This window comes from Choloepus didactylus, chromosome X (genome assembly GCF_015220235.1).
Source record: "Choloepus didactylus isolate mChoDid1 chromosome X, mChoDid1.pri, whole genome shotgun sequence".
In the NCBI taxonomy this organism is placed as follows: domain Eukaryota; kingdom Metazoa; phylum Chordata; class Mammalia; order Pilosa; family Megalonychidae; genus Choloepus; species Choloepus didactylus.
Window position 1 is genome coordinate 134,093,978 of NC_051334.1, and position 16,086 is coordinate 134,110,063.

Here is a 16,086-nt window from a genome sequence, read left to right on the forward strand (position 1 = left end):
TCTGAAAGAATGTGCTGGCTTGGGGACACTGTTTTGTTTGTTTGTTTGTTTTGTTTTGACCCAAGAAAAGTTAAGTTTATTGTAAAGATACCAAGAGACTCATAGTATACAAGTAGAGAAACTAAAGTAAAGCCAGGCCTAATGGAAACAAGAACTAATAAGAAGCAATGCAGCTTTGTCTCTTTCAAGAACCACATTCATGTCTGGTCTCTGTGCATCTTTTCCACACATCTCTCTTTACTACTGTATTGATCAGGTTAGGATATGCTATTGTTACAGTTAACACACAATCCTCAAATCTCTAGCTTAATACAATAAAAGTTAATTTCTCCTCCTTTGTTCTCCAGGCAATGACTCAGCAGTTCAGATTGCTGTTCTCCATGGGGAGACTCAGTGATCCAGACAAGTTTGATCTTGTAGTTTGATCAATATATTCCTCATAACATTGTCCAAGAGCTTTTTTTCCATGATAAACTATTGTGGTGATTAATGAATATTAGCAATATCCTCTAACCTGTAGAGTTTGCAGATAGCCAGCGGAGCAGGGGTAGGTCCTCTCAGAACAAGAAGATAACCTTTAAGATGTATAGAAGAATTTACCAATTATCATGGCAGTTGGTTTTGGTGGTGGTGGGATGCATTAAAAGGAAATTTGAGAAATCCAGCCAAAATAAAGAATCTTCAAAAGAAGGGAAAATAATCTACAAAGTATAATAAATAGTAAAAATAATATATAAGAAATATAATGTTAATGTGTTAAATTCCCATAGTGAAAAAAGACCCCCAAAGTATGTAAAAAGTGCTTTCTACAAGATGCTCTCCTAAAATAAAATGATAAAAATAGTAAAAAAAAAAAAATGAAAGAAATGTCAAACAGATACTAGGCAATGCAAACAAAAAAATAAAATTGACAGTATTTATGTCAGCTATAGTGGAGTTTAGGTCAAATAGAGCTTAAAGTAAGATGAAGAGTGGAATGATTACAGGTATAATTAGGGTGATTATATAGCTTATAACATAAAGACCTGATTTTGATGTTTTAGCTGCCGTTAAACTTTGACATGTGCATCCTTCCTCCTCACCCCTGATGAGAAAAAGTATGGATGAAATGATTAAGTTGAAATCTCAGAGACCATTTCACAAGCCATGAGTCACTGAAATGATAAACTTCTGCAGAAAAAGATGGGTGGCATTGTTTCACATTTTTGCAGTTTTTCTTAATGTAAAAAAGGCAAAAAAAATGACTTAGTACTAGTATGAACATAATTTTGACCTTGCAGAGCTCTGGGAAGAGTCCCTGGATCCCCATGGGTCTTGGGTCCACACACTGAGAACTGTTCTGTTAGAATAAGTCACGCCATTCCTCTGCTCAGAACCTTTCAATGACTTCTGCTGTCACTGAGAGTAAAAGCCAAAGTCCGTCATATCCTACAATGTCCCCACCTTCTGCCATTCCCTTCTTGTCTCTCTGATCTAATCTTCTCCAACCACCTGTCTGCCTCCTTCCCAATCCACACATACACTCATGTTCCTCATGCCATACAGGCTTCCATCCTGCTCCTCAAACCTGCCAGGCACACACCTTCTTTAAGGTCATTGTAATTATTTCTTCTTTGCTCTTCCTTTAGCTATTGATCCATATAGCTTACTCTGTTAAATCTTTACTCCAAAGTCACTTTCTCAATGAGTCTTGCCCTGGATATCCTATTTAAAATTGTAACTCTCACATGCAGCTTGAGCTCCCTAATCCCATTAACTGCCTCTTTTTCTTTCCAAAGCAGTTATGACTTTTTCACATTCTATATATCTTACTGATTTGTTTATTTATCATCTGTAGCCCTCCAATTAGAAAATAAGCTCTACAAGGGCAGGTTTTTAAAACTTATTTAAACAGTTTCATTCACCCACCATAGAATCCATGATAAGTATACAATCAATGTCTCTTAGTATAATCACATAGTTATGCATTCACCACCACTGTCAATATGAGAGCATTCTCATTTCTTCTGAATAAAAAATTCAACACCCCATATATTCCTCTATTGTTGACATTTAGCTGTGGTATAGTGCATTTGTTACAATTAATGAAAGACTGTTACAATGTTACAGTTAACTATAGACCTTAGTTTGCCTTAATTGTATTTTCCCATATACCACACTATTATTAACACCTTGTAATAGTAACATAAGTTTGTTCTAGTTCATGCAAGAACTTTCTTATATTTGTACAATTAACCACCATCATCGTCCTCTCTAGGTTTCACTAATTTATAGTCCGTTTTTATCCTCTAGCTTGCTTTCTGGTGACATACATGCTCCTAGCCTTCCTCTTTCAGCAATACTCACAACCTGCTTTTTAACTTATACTTCCAGTATTGTGCAACCATCACACAATATTGTACTATCCATTTATGAACCTTTACAAACAACCTTATTAAACATTATGTACTCATTAAGTATCAATTGACCAATCTCTATCTTCTTTCTGTCTCCTGATAACCTATGTTCTTGAATTTAACCCCCAGAGTTTATTCATTATAGTTAATTAATATTAGTAAGACCACACAATATTTGTCCTTTTGTTTCTAGATTATTTTGCTCAATATAATGTACTGAAAGTTCATCCATGCCATTGCAAACATCACGACTTCATCCCTTCCTATGCATACATCACAGTTTGCCCATCCACTTGTCAGTTAATGGACGCTTGGGCCTCCTCCACCCACTGGCAATTGTGAATAATTCCACCATAAACATCAGATTGCAAACGTCTATTCGTGTCCCTGCTTTCAGTTCCTCTGAGTATATACCTAGTAACGGGATTGCTGGGTCATATGGTAATTTTGTACTTAGCTTCCTGAGGAACTGCCAAACTGCCTTCCAGAGCAGCTGCACCATTCTACACCCCCACCAACAGTGAATAAGTGTGCCTGTTTCTCCACATTCTCTCCCGCACTTGTAGTTTTCTGTCTTTTTTTAAACTGTTTTATTCACACACCATACAATCCATCCTAAGTATATAATCAATGGCTCCTGGTAAAATCACATAGCTATGTATTCACCACCACAATCAATATGAGAACATTCCCATTTCTTCTGAAAAAAGAATCCCATACATGTTATATCCACCTATTATTGGTATACTAAAAGGCAGGGTTTTGTCTGGTATCTTCACTGTTGTACCACAGGGATTAGCAAAATGTCTGGCATTTAGTATGCCTTCAATAAATGATTGTTAAATTAATGAAATTAATAAAAATTTCCATACTAATTATGAGCAAATGTACTTAATATGCTGCTTTCTACCATTTCACATGTAGCTTATGAAAGGATCTTAAATGAAATAAACAAAAGCTGGTAATCAAATACTTTGAGGCAATAATGCCTCAGTCTTGTTATATAATTGATTACATATTGAACATATACCTTGTGTCCAGTACGGTGTTAGGAGCTGTTGAAACATGCACTCTAAGCCAAAAATGTGACCCTTCCCTTGGCCAGGTATAACTGCTCCTCCTTTATATTTGCATATAGCTTTCTATTTTATAGTAAGGGGTAAGTGGGACAGGTATTATCATCATTAATATAATCATCTTTCTATCCTCTTTTATTATCTTCATCATCATCAGTCATCATTGCAGAAGCAACTAACATTAAATGAACATTTATTATATGCTAAGTGCTTTGCATGCATTATCTCATTTAATCTTAAAAAACCTCCACATGTAGTAGTTGCTATTTTATTCCTGTTTTATGAGTGATAAAACTAATATTCACAAAAATTATATGATTCAATTAAAAGAACTGGGCCAAAATTTGAATTCAGTTCTATCTAATTTCAACACTTTTCTCTTTTCCAGTTTGTTCAAAAGAGAAAACTAAGGCTCATAGAGTTTAAGTAACTTGAATTTGACAAGTTACCAACAGTCTTTTAACTATTTTTCACTACTAGGTCAAAATGATTAACAATGCATTGTAGATATCTGTACTGTATGACTTCAGAGGAAAAAGATTAATGCGGACTAAAGAATCAAGGAAGCTTTCCAAGAGAAAGTGGGTTTGTGCTAAATTTTTAAAAAAATAGGCAGTATCAAGTAGCAGAGAATCCCCACAGGGTCTCAGCTTGGGCATATTATAGGGCAACCAAAGTAAACTCATATGAAAAAAGGGCTCCAATGACATTTACATAACCTCAAAGTATTTCAAATTTCAGTTTTGTGCATTTTTCACTAGTTGTCTCTCCTTGGGAATGTGACTAGTACCTAGGTGACTCCTGAAAGCTCCATGAAACCTGGCCTCACTATCCATCATGCCCAACATTTTATTTGTGTTCTAATAATGCCAATCTGCCCATAGAACCACACATGCACTGCATACATACGCGCACGCATGTGCGCGTGCACACACACACACACACTTGCCATTGTTTATTAAGCCCTTTTTAACATACATTATCCTCTACTTAAAATAACTGCATCCACCCCCCCCCTCATAACAGCTGTCCTACATATATCTGAGTAATTGCTTCTTAACTTAGTGTGGGAGTTTTCACCTCTAAAAAATCTTTCCTGATTACAGTCTCCCGGTTTGGGTCTTCTAGGAGCCCATGTTAATTTCCACCATTCCATTTACTTTATTGGTTAACATTTATACTACATTTATAACTTCTGTACTAGACTGTGGAAGTATTTAGGTCAAAGATTGTTGATTTCTTCACCTTGGGAGCTCTAGCCCCTAGGATTTGCCTGTCACATTGTCAGTGTTCTATAAGTATTCCTTAATTTTAATGGGCAAAATGAATCAAATGCCTACTATAAGGCAGGTACTGTACTCAGTCCATTTTATGGCATTTTAAAAACTAATTCTCAAATAACTTTTTAAGGGAGGTACTCTTTTCAATCAATTGTACAGATGAAGAAACAGATCTTTTTGTAACAGACCAAAACTACACAGTCAATAAGTGGTCAAGCTAGGTCCTGAAGTCAGATTCATCAGATACCATAATTCATACTCTTCACCATTAATTTATCTGAACCAAACTGGTGAAATGAAACACTATTTTCAAAAATAATAAAGGAAGAACTCTTTGAACCCTCACAATTGCTAAGAGAAGCATAAATACAGTTTCATCCTTGTAAAAAGTGTTCTACATTATTTCTTATCCAAAAGTGGTGGGTAATGATAAAGTAAAACTTCTTAGATTAAGTCTTGTTTTTAAGTACACATTATTCATCATTAAGTGCTTGCTACTACTTTGAGAAATTGGTATCCCATTTCAGTCATTTAAATGAAATTAATGCTTTTTCTATTAAAGCTACTATTTGACATTTGGAAATGTCAGGCACTATTGCAGTTTGAAAAAAATCTCAGTAGCTGCCTAGAGAAAGGCAGAAAAGTTGTTGGTTGATTTCATACTTGCTCAAACATCATGCATCTCCTGTGGCATGCTCAATGGATTTGTCAAACAATTCAGCTATGGACACCATAACTTAATGGACTGTATTATAGGATGTTTAAATTCTTTAGAAAAGTCTACTGTCTTTTGACAATAGGTTCTGCCTTCTTGTTGAAATTGCTAATAAATCTACTTCAGAACAATAATGTAATAGATTTTTCTACATCATTAAATTTTTTCCAACCCTGATCCCAATTTGTTAATATTCCAGGAAGAATATGCCAACCACAGCATCCATATCCCATAATATGTCAGCAAATTTATTCTTATTCTTTATTCTTATAAGTGATGATCTTAAAGCTATCAGGAAAAGCAGCTCCTACCATAATCTAGAAAAATAGTGGACCTCCACCCTTTAATTTTAGGTTGACTTCCAAAAGGTTAAAGGGTTTCACGCTTCAAAACAGAAATCTTAGCACATAGAAAATATAAAATAGTCAGGAGGCTTGAGCTCTTGTCATTCTCAGTAGTATTGTGAGTGGCTTATTTTTCTCCCCATTCACATTTCTCCATCTGTTCCAAATATGTGATGATGTTCTCCACAGTCTCCCCATTCTAATCTCATAGCAGACTACTTTGCTTGATGATAGGCGTGGGACCTAGATATCCTGTAGAATTGGAGAAACAGAAGAGGAGTAAACAATCTCATTATCTAAAAATATAAGTTAGAATTCTTAGAGGTGTGTGAGCAGTAGATAAGTATGCCAAAGAAGCATTTAGGGGCTCTTCCATGGGAAGAAAAGACTTCAAGATTTGGTCTCCATCCTCAATTACTTAAGTCTTCTAACCACCTACATTTTAGGAGGATGATATTGAGTTAAAATAATTGGTTATTTTTGCTCAAACTTTGAGCAGGCAGTCTTACCTAACCCAATAATTTTTGTGAACATAAATATGGAAAAAATATCACCAAATATATTTTCAAAAGTGCCACCCAAATGCTAGGTATTCATATCATTCTAACATTGTGCTCGTTGGCTCCCTATCTATTCAATGGACACTTGCCCACTGCACAAAATTGTTGTGAGAATAAATTTGCCTTTTTGATTAATCTAAACAATTAATACTACTCTCCTCTCTGGCTTGATATTACAAGAGCCCTAGAGAGATCTATAATTCTTGTTACAAACCTAAAGTTTTCCATTTTCTGAACTGAAGCAAAAAACATTGAATTTGCAGAGAACATCCCTGAAGCAAAAAAGTAGCAGCTGGCCCCTCTTTGGTAATGGCTCTACAGCATTGAAAAACAAAATCTAGCATTTAAATTGCATAAGTGAGTGAATAAACAGGCTTGATGTTTCACAGGGTACAGAAGTCATCCATCAATAGTGAAATTTTTGTCATAATTAGAGTAGGATGTGAGAGGACTTCTAGGGCTCTGTTTTAGAAAATGTGCATCTTGTGTTGATTTACATCTCTTTAAGAAACAAGGAAATAAGTAAAAAATAATAAATGAGTCAAATATCTTTATCATCCACCAGAAAAAAAAAATGCCTATATTTGAATGATTTAAAATTAATGACTCTCAGGTATTAAGAATTGTTTTAAGGTGGGGGTAAATGCAACTAGTGTCTTATACAAACCTTTCCAAATTCTTGCAAAATGTATTTTCTGCAAATTCATGGATGAGAGATTAAAACAGTGGTTTTCAAACATGAGCATGAATCAAAATCATCTAGAGTGTTTACCAAGATATGTATTTCTGGGTCTCACCCCCAGAGTTTCTGATTCAGTGTGTCTGAAGTGATTCCCAAGAATTTACGTTTCTAACAGCTTCTCAAATGCTGCTGCTACTGTTGGACCAAGGATAACACTTAGAAAACCCCTGGATTAAAGTCAGACACCAATGGTATTAATGGTGATGATTATGACAACTGGTAATTATCTAACACAGCACCATACTTCTAAGAGCTGCATAGTAAAATGCATATGTCTTTTAATTCATCACCCTGACATATGCAGACATATGTCTGTCTGGTAGAAACAGGAAGAAATCCTTATTCCTATTTTAGAGATGGGAAAACTGAGGCCTTTTTAATGTAATTATTTGTGGAAAAATATTAAATATGAGAATTTCTTCTCTCTAAGCCAAAAAAAAATAGGTCCAGATATTAGTAATGAAAGACTTTATTACAGGGGACTCTTGCAATAGGGGAAGGGGACTTGTAGGGTAGGGAGCCACTCAAAGCCTAAGCCAGAATAGTAACAAGGCAAGTGTGGGTGAGCAAAGCCCATAAGCAGAAATTGTCAGATAGTTGACTTTGGAAAGAGGAAGGGGAGGGATGCTAAAAAATTGCTAGAAGGATCCTGTAGTTTAACACACTGCATCAAATATTGCAAAAACAGGAAAATGAGGCAAGAAATGCTGTTTGTATTTAGGCACGTGGGGCAGGGTTCTGTGCTGAGATGGTGCAAACAAGTTACAGTGTAGGAAGTTCACCTTAGCTTATGTCCAAGATAGTAAAATCAGCTTAAAATTATGTCAAGCACAAAGTTTTATTAGTCTTGTCACACCTCAGCTGACTGCAATGTCTTTGGAAGTAAATTTTGGAATCTTCTATTTCATGAAAAGACATGCTGTTATCTCTACTTGAGAAATAGAAGTGTTTAAGACTTAACTGAATTATAGAACTTGGAGAAAGCAAAGAATTGTCATTGTTTTCATTTTGTCTCCTATTGTATAAAGATAGTTTCTCAGAAGGAGAAGAAAATCTGTTGCTTGGCTATCAGCAAACCAAGTTCTCATACGACCTTTTCTTTAAGAATCTTTTCAACATATAAGAAGATGGAGGTAGTAGGAGGAAAATAGTTTTGATCAAACCCTATGTTTGAGAAACCTTTCATATAGATCTTGACTTAATTAATTGGTTATCAGTAGCCACTTATTTTATCTTCATGTATGTACATATGGCCCTTTACATAAACCATTTTATGTATTTTTACATGGAGTTTTGTACCCTAGAAAGGTCTCAAGCTGGGAAAAACAGAATGGTAGATCCAGTAGAAGATGTAAAATCTCTAAAACTACTGAAAAAAGTAAACATTCACAACCTCCAAATGGCTCAAATCCTGGTGATTACTTAAGCTTGGAAGTTTTCCCAATGGGTTTGGCTTTGATAATCAGAATCCATCATGTTGGCAGTCTAAATGAACATGCCAGCAATGTCACAGTCTGGTCCATGTACTATCTATAGTCACAGCCTGAATACTCTTCCTAAGCTAACAACCTGATCAGATACAACCCCTCTGCAACATTCTCAAAAAGGATGACAAAGAACATGTAAAGAAAAACTGGAAGAGGCAAGTAAATCCTCTGGTAAAATAACAGTTAAACACATTACTGAAGTAATTACAATTATTTTATTTTGACTAGTTTCACTGACATTTTACATTGATGCTTCAAAGTTTTTTTTTTCTTTGCTTAATTGTAATTACATATTACCTATGTATGGCACATCATTTTCCACAATTATATTTATAAAGAAATAAATACTGGAATTGAAGAGTTGTGTTCCTAGATGTGCTAATACCTGTTGCTGAAGAAGTCAAGGACATAAGCTAGAAGTTCCTGTGATCCAAATAAATATTCTGTGATTGCCATTATCAGGAACAAATGTACTGAGTATTTACTTATGTAACTCATTGGACTAGACACAATCTGTACAAAGGCACTAATAAATGTGCACACATAATATATAATAAATGCTATTAGAATTCAGGGGCCAGAAAGATTATTGGGTTGCTTCAATATGTAACTGAGATAATTTTATTGTAGATAGGTGGTTTAACAGATTAGGGCTGTAGGGAGAACAAAGGCTATATTAGACATGTTTGGAAGATAGCTAGTGAACCAGCTTGACTCAAGAAGAGCATTATCATCAAAAGGTAGTGGGGTAGGACTTGAAAATATGTTAGCTTCTATAGTGCCAGGCTATCGTCTACAACCCTGATCCTGGCCAATTTTCTGTCCCATTGAAGCCTGATGGCATGACGTATTGAGTTAGGTACAAGCCTTCACTTTAAATTCTGATATGCAGTTACTAGATGGGGCACTCAACCTCTCTCTGCCTTGCTTTCTTGAAAGAAAACAATCTATAAACACATACATACAAATAAATAACAACAAGCAAAAAATTGATGTAAGTAAATAAAAATAGATGTAAGCAAAAAGTAAATAGATGTCAGATAGATTAGATAGATATGTGAGTATATTGCCTAACACATAATTAACTTAATTGACTTCATTTTTGCTTATATTTACCATTGACTACAAATGGGAGAGTGAATAGAGCAATCAAATAGACCTCTATGAGAAAAACAACTCAATATACATGACTCGCCTAACAGTGATGCAGTAGTTGTTATCTTTGCTTGCAAAAAGGTAGCCTTATACCATTGGATCAGGGCAGATGCCATTTTCAATTTTGATTTAAGTTTTGTAACATAATGCTGTTACATCTCGTGGCTGCGAATGTTTTGGTTTGACTTGGTTTGGTTTAAGTTTACAAAATTTAATTTCATATCATAGATTTTCAGGGCTAGAAGACAGCTTAAATGTCATCTTTGTGCTTTTCAAAGAATTGCTGACTAAGGGAAAACTTCTGACCATTCTTCAAAAACAAATCTTCAACAATTTTACCCACTTGTTTCCATTTTGACTGATATTGCATTGCTTGTGCACATGTGGAAAGCAGCCTGCATTCTCTTAGTTCTGCAAATCATTAAAATTCCTTGTCATCTGCAGTTGGATTTCATTTGGACTCAATGTATTTAAAAAAAAAAAAAAACTAAAAAACTTGCTAGAGTCATTCCACATGGCTGGCAGTATACATACATTTTTAATTTGGCTTATCTGATGAGAGCATGCTCTGGAAATAGTAAACTAAATGAGGTTTTATGAATGCACTGTTTCCTTGGGCCTTCCTGGCTCAGCACATTCTGCTTTACTTCTTTAAAAATAATCTACTTCCCTACCCTATGCCAGCTATTCAAGTGACAGTTTTCTATGTTTTCAAGCCTCACCTGACTCAGGCCAATTTTGGTGCCCCTCTTTCTGAAATTTAATTATACCTGCTATAGATTTAGATACATTAATAGGTGTATATAGACTTAACAGGCAGTGTAGTAGATTTATTAAGTGCCTGCATTCCTCTTAAGAAGTGATCACTTGGAGTAATGAGGCATCTTTGTATCCTAATGCCTAGAACAATGCATGACACATAATAAGTGTTTTACACAAGTTTGCTGAGTAAATGAATGAATGGAATCAAAGCCACTTTCCATTCTAGTGGTTGTCACTTTGTTCTCCACCTTTGCATTCACTCTTAACCCTGGGATCTGACAATTTCATTGAAGTATGGAATGAAGTTGAGGAATGAAGTTGAGGGTAGAGAAGGTGGTTGGCTCAAGAACAACTCAACACCACAACTGAAGATAGATATCAAACTGCATACCCTGTTGTCACTGAGTTAGAATATCTGTACTTCATATTAAAAGGTGGGTGAAAAGAGGCCCCCTGGCACTCACTCTCCATGGTTGTTTTACCTTAATAATAAAGCTGCTAAACATTGGCATGGAAATTATTTCTATTTGAATACCTTGAAGGAATAGGGGCCAAACATTCACTGTCCCTTGCTGCAGTCCTGTCACAACAATATATGTAGGGAAACAAAGAGGACAAAGTAATAATTGTTGTTTTTTTTTTTCTTCTCAGCTAAGTATGTTTTGACTGTCGGTTTCATCTTATCAAGAATCAGAATTCACTCTAATGAGGAAAATGCTGTTTAGTTCCTGCAAAGCTAAGGAAGGGTTTCTTACTGCAATGACTGCTTCAGTAATCACTAGTTGCTGATCGTTAATACGAACAAAATGGGCTCCTCAGAGGCACAATGGAAAGGACATTGATGTCGCAAACCAGAAAGATAATTTTAATTGCTATGAGATTTCACACTCACTGTCAGACAAATAGTTTCTCAGCTGATTGAAGAGCAGATATGTCCATTTAAATAATAATCCTTTTCTTTCACTGGAAGCTACTCAAAGTTTTACTTCTATTACCTTATTTTATCTTCAGACACCTTGTAAGGTAAGAAAGGTAAGAAGTATTATTTCTTGGAAAACATGCTCTTCTTCCACAAGGGACTGATGTTGGATCCTTTACAGGAGTTTGGAAAGTCTTGTTCATTTCAAATTAAAAAGTGGTCCTCAAGGATTTTAAAAGGAAAATAGAAATCCACAGGACTGCTTTTAAAATGCCATTGTGTATTAAAGTGCTGTATAGTCCAGGTACAGTTGAAAGTGGTATAGAGGAGGCATGGTAATGTATGTAAGAAAAGCCTGAGATAGAAGAGAAGGACTTGAAGGATTCACTAGGAGTAGTCCAAAATAGAAGATCCAAGAGCCTGAAGATAAGAAAAGAGAAAGGGAAGTAGTACTTTGAGAGGGACTATCAAACACTAAGGCCTGGCTAGATACTTTACAAACCTGTGTAGTGGTTCTTAGTATCACCATTTTATAAATAAGGAAACTGACACCCAGAGAGGTGAAATAATTTACAAAAGCTTGCATAACTCATATGTGATTGATCAAGAACTCAGACTGATATTTGTATGAAATTAAGAGGGTCTTGTAATGAATCAATAGGAATCTCTGGAACTCCCAGGAAGTGATAGTTAATTATCTATGGGCAAAATTTTTAATAATGGTATAACTGAGCTGAGATTGCTGAAGAGCACATAGTTAGAGTGAGCCTATATTCCCCCATAATTTACAATTTGGTTATGGATTTTCCTTTAACATTTAACTAAGCCTAATTCTTTTCCCAATCTGTGTATAGTGTAGTATAGTATAGTATAGTATAGTATACAATAGAGTAGAATAGTATGGTGCATTATAGTAGAAAAGAAGAGAGAAATGAAATACTGCTAAAAGAGACAAAAGACTTGGTGGTTGCCTATAAAATGGAACCAGAGTTCCTCTGTTTATGGGAAAACCTTTTTTTTTCATATTTAGAAAGTTGTGACATTAAGGAATCTACCAGTGTGTGAGATCAGGTGTTAGAAGGTCATTAGGTGATAAATAAAGAAACTGAGGCACAGAGAAGTAAAGTGACTTGCCTGAGATAACACCATTAGTTTAGATGTGTTGCTGAGTTTAAATCCAGAGTCTCTTGGCTCCTGTGCTCATTCCAGGACTTGATTTCTCTTCCCACACCCACCATTTTTAGATGTATTAAAAAGAAATAAATCTTTCATTCATGGGCAGAAACCTAGCTTGGTATCTGAGCCAGTTTGTCATAAAGTTGATTGGCATATTATTTTCCACTAAGGTTTTTGGAAAGGGTAGTTCCTGACCTCCTGCTTCTGCCAGCTGAATGTCTGATATGTATAATGGAATGACATTTCATTGACTGGGCAGCAGGCTCTGGTTAGACTCTTTGGAGAAGAAGCCAGAATGGAAAAGAGACTCAAGGAAAGTATGACAGGAATAATCCATTCTTTTAAAAGAACAGATGCTAGTATTTGCTTCTCATTGGCATTTTTATGTTTTATGTTTGTTTGGCAGAGGAAATTAGGAAAGAGAGAAGGAAACAAATTTGAAAGGTCATTTTAAAACATTAATAGATAATTTTGCAACAGCTACATTCAGAACTTAGCTTTAAAATCATTGTAAAGTTATTGCCTTCAAGGAGCTAAGAATCTAGAAGAAATTGATTCCAAAATAATATTTACTTAAATCAGAATTTCAGAGCTAGAAGGGAATTTCTTTTATAAATGTCCCTGATTCATTTCTATGCAACCTCTGTTGGGTTTTGTGTAGGGTTTGGGGTTATTACATCCCAAAACATCCCCAGTTCCACTTTTAGCAGTTCTACTTATTAAGTACACATTCTGTTGATAAGAAAATACATCTAATCTTCCATTTATCTTTATAATGCTCAAATATATGAAGACATCAGCCATATATTCTCCTATGCTTCTCTTTCCCGAGTAAATCTCTTTTAGTTCCTCAGTTGTTTCTTAAGCGACATGGTTTCTTTATCATTCCCCATTTTGTTTGCCCTTCTTAAAATACAGCTCTAACATGTCAAGAGTTTTCTTCAAACATATAACTCAGGACTAAAAACAATATTTCTGACCTGTTCTGACCAGTTAAAGTAGGCTCATCACCTCCGTGGTCCTAGACATTCTGTTTCTATTGATGCAGCCTTAAAAAGTAATAACTTTTATGTATTTATGTATTTATTAATTCTTTTACTTTTGCATGCCACTTCTCATTGCTATTTTACATGAGCTTAGAGATATTTCAATTTTCAATCTTTTTTCCCCACATAGACTGCTAAAAAACCATGATTGTACAATTCACTATTTAAACAAAAGTACAGGAATTTACATTTATCTCTATTGCATTTCATAATCATGATTGCAAAGTGTTAGTTAAGCTCTTTAAGGTATGTAAGAAAATAGTAAAACTGAAGTAGTAGAGACTTAGAATACCTTCATTATTGTTGGTGGTATGTAAATGTCCATGAGGAATAAAACTGTCTAGTTTCTGTGCAGTGGCATTTGTGACTGAAGTCTAGTGGATATTCCTCATGAGTGAATGGCTACTGCCTCTATGTTAGTATCTCAGTATTATGGTGATAATTATTCTTTGTCTCTACTTCCACTACCCCTGCAGCTTCTCACTAACTTTCTATTTCACATTTAGACTCATTCAGATGAGAATCAGATTGGTTCACTCAATCATCAAACATTATAGAGAAACTTTTTTGGTTCACAATTTGATCCAGGCTACCTCATAGATTTGTGTCTAGATTTTCCACTGTTGCCTTCTTTTCAAATGTCAGTATCATGTCCAACCAACTGTGTTGCAAGCCCATGGGGTACAGAGTATTAGCAACATATTACACAGGAAAATGCCCTGGAAAAGGATCTGTGGGCCTAGCAGCTTTTAAGACCTTGATACTTTGTTGTCTAATATTCAACACATCACATATAAAACCTGAAATCCTTTTGAATTTTAATTGCTCTCTTTTCTGCTTCTAAGCATCCAGAAAAAATACTTTATCTAAAAAAAATAGTCAGGGATCGTTTGGTGGCAAGATTCAGGAACACAACCAAGCTAGTTTTAAGCTAGTGAAATCAAAAGGGAAAATTTAAGGGAAGGATATATGGTTATCTCACAGAATCAGTGCTAGGAAGTGAATCTAGGCCTCATGAGAGACATTTTAAAACTGTAAAGTTACAAGAAACCCTCTCTCCTCTCTCTCTCTCTCTCTCTCTCTCTCTCTCTCTCTCTCTCTCTCTCTCTCTCTCTGTCTCTCTCAACTCTTGCCACATAGTCTCACATCTGATTCTCTCTGCAACTTTTTTTTTTTAATTTCTCTCTCTTTGAACTGGCTCCAATTACACATACACCCTAATAACAGACTCAAGATAATGTATTTAGTATTCTAAATTCAGCATCTGTAACTAAATGATCCATCTGCTTCAGTTTTCTCTGATTTATCAAGACCAGTCTTTGGATTGGTTCCCCCTGAATCAGGTCCAGTAATCTGTTGTTAGGTCACATATTACAAACATGGCTGCCAGGAGTCATCCCTGGGGGGAAATTAGTTCCCAGAAAAGTGGGGATGAGGTTATACAAGAATACGAAGATGCATCAAATATGTAATGTACATTTTAGTTTAAAGTGTTTTCCTTGATGAGACATTTCACCACAACAGAGATATGAATGCCAAGTGTTATGGTTTGCTAATGCTGCCAGAATGCAAAATGCCAGAAATGGATTGGCTTTTATAAAAGAGGTTTATTTGATTACAAAGTTACAGTCTAAAGGCCATAAAGTGTCCAAGGTAAGACATCAACAACTGGGTACCTTCACTGGAGAATGACCATTGGTGCCCAGAAAACCTCTGTTATCTTGGAAGGCATGTGGCTGGTGTCCACTTGCTTCCATATGGTGTTTCAAAATGGTGTTCTCCAAAATGTCAGTGCCAGCTTCCAATGGCCATCTTCAAAATGTGACTCTTGGCTGTAGCTCCTCTATCATCTCCTGTGAATTTTTCAAAGTATCCCTCTTGGCTGTAGCTAGCTCGCTCCTTCTGTCTGAGCTTATATAGTGCCCTAGTAAACTAATCAAGGCCCATACTGAATGGATGGGGCCATGCCTCCATGAAAATAATCCAATCAAAGTTATCACCTACAGTTGGGTGGGTCACATATCCATGGAATAAGTCAAAGAATTACAATGTAATCAACACTGATACGTCTGCCCACACAAGATTGCATCAAAGATAATGGCATTTTGGAGGACACAATACATTCAAACTGGCACACCAAGTAGGCATTTGTATCTCTGTTATCAACATCATTTGTGATTAGGGACATGCGAACTGAACGCCTATTAGAAGGGATAAAAAAATAACTTTTACCAAGTGATTTCTAGGATACAAAGGAACTGGATCTGAATGCAAAAGGGTACAGCCATTTTGGAAAACAGTTTAGCACTTTCTGACAAAGTTAAGCATACCTTTATCATATGGCCCAGCAACCCCACTCTTTGATATTTACTCAACAAGGATATGAAGATCTATGTCTTCAGAAAAACCTGTACATGAACATATATAG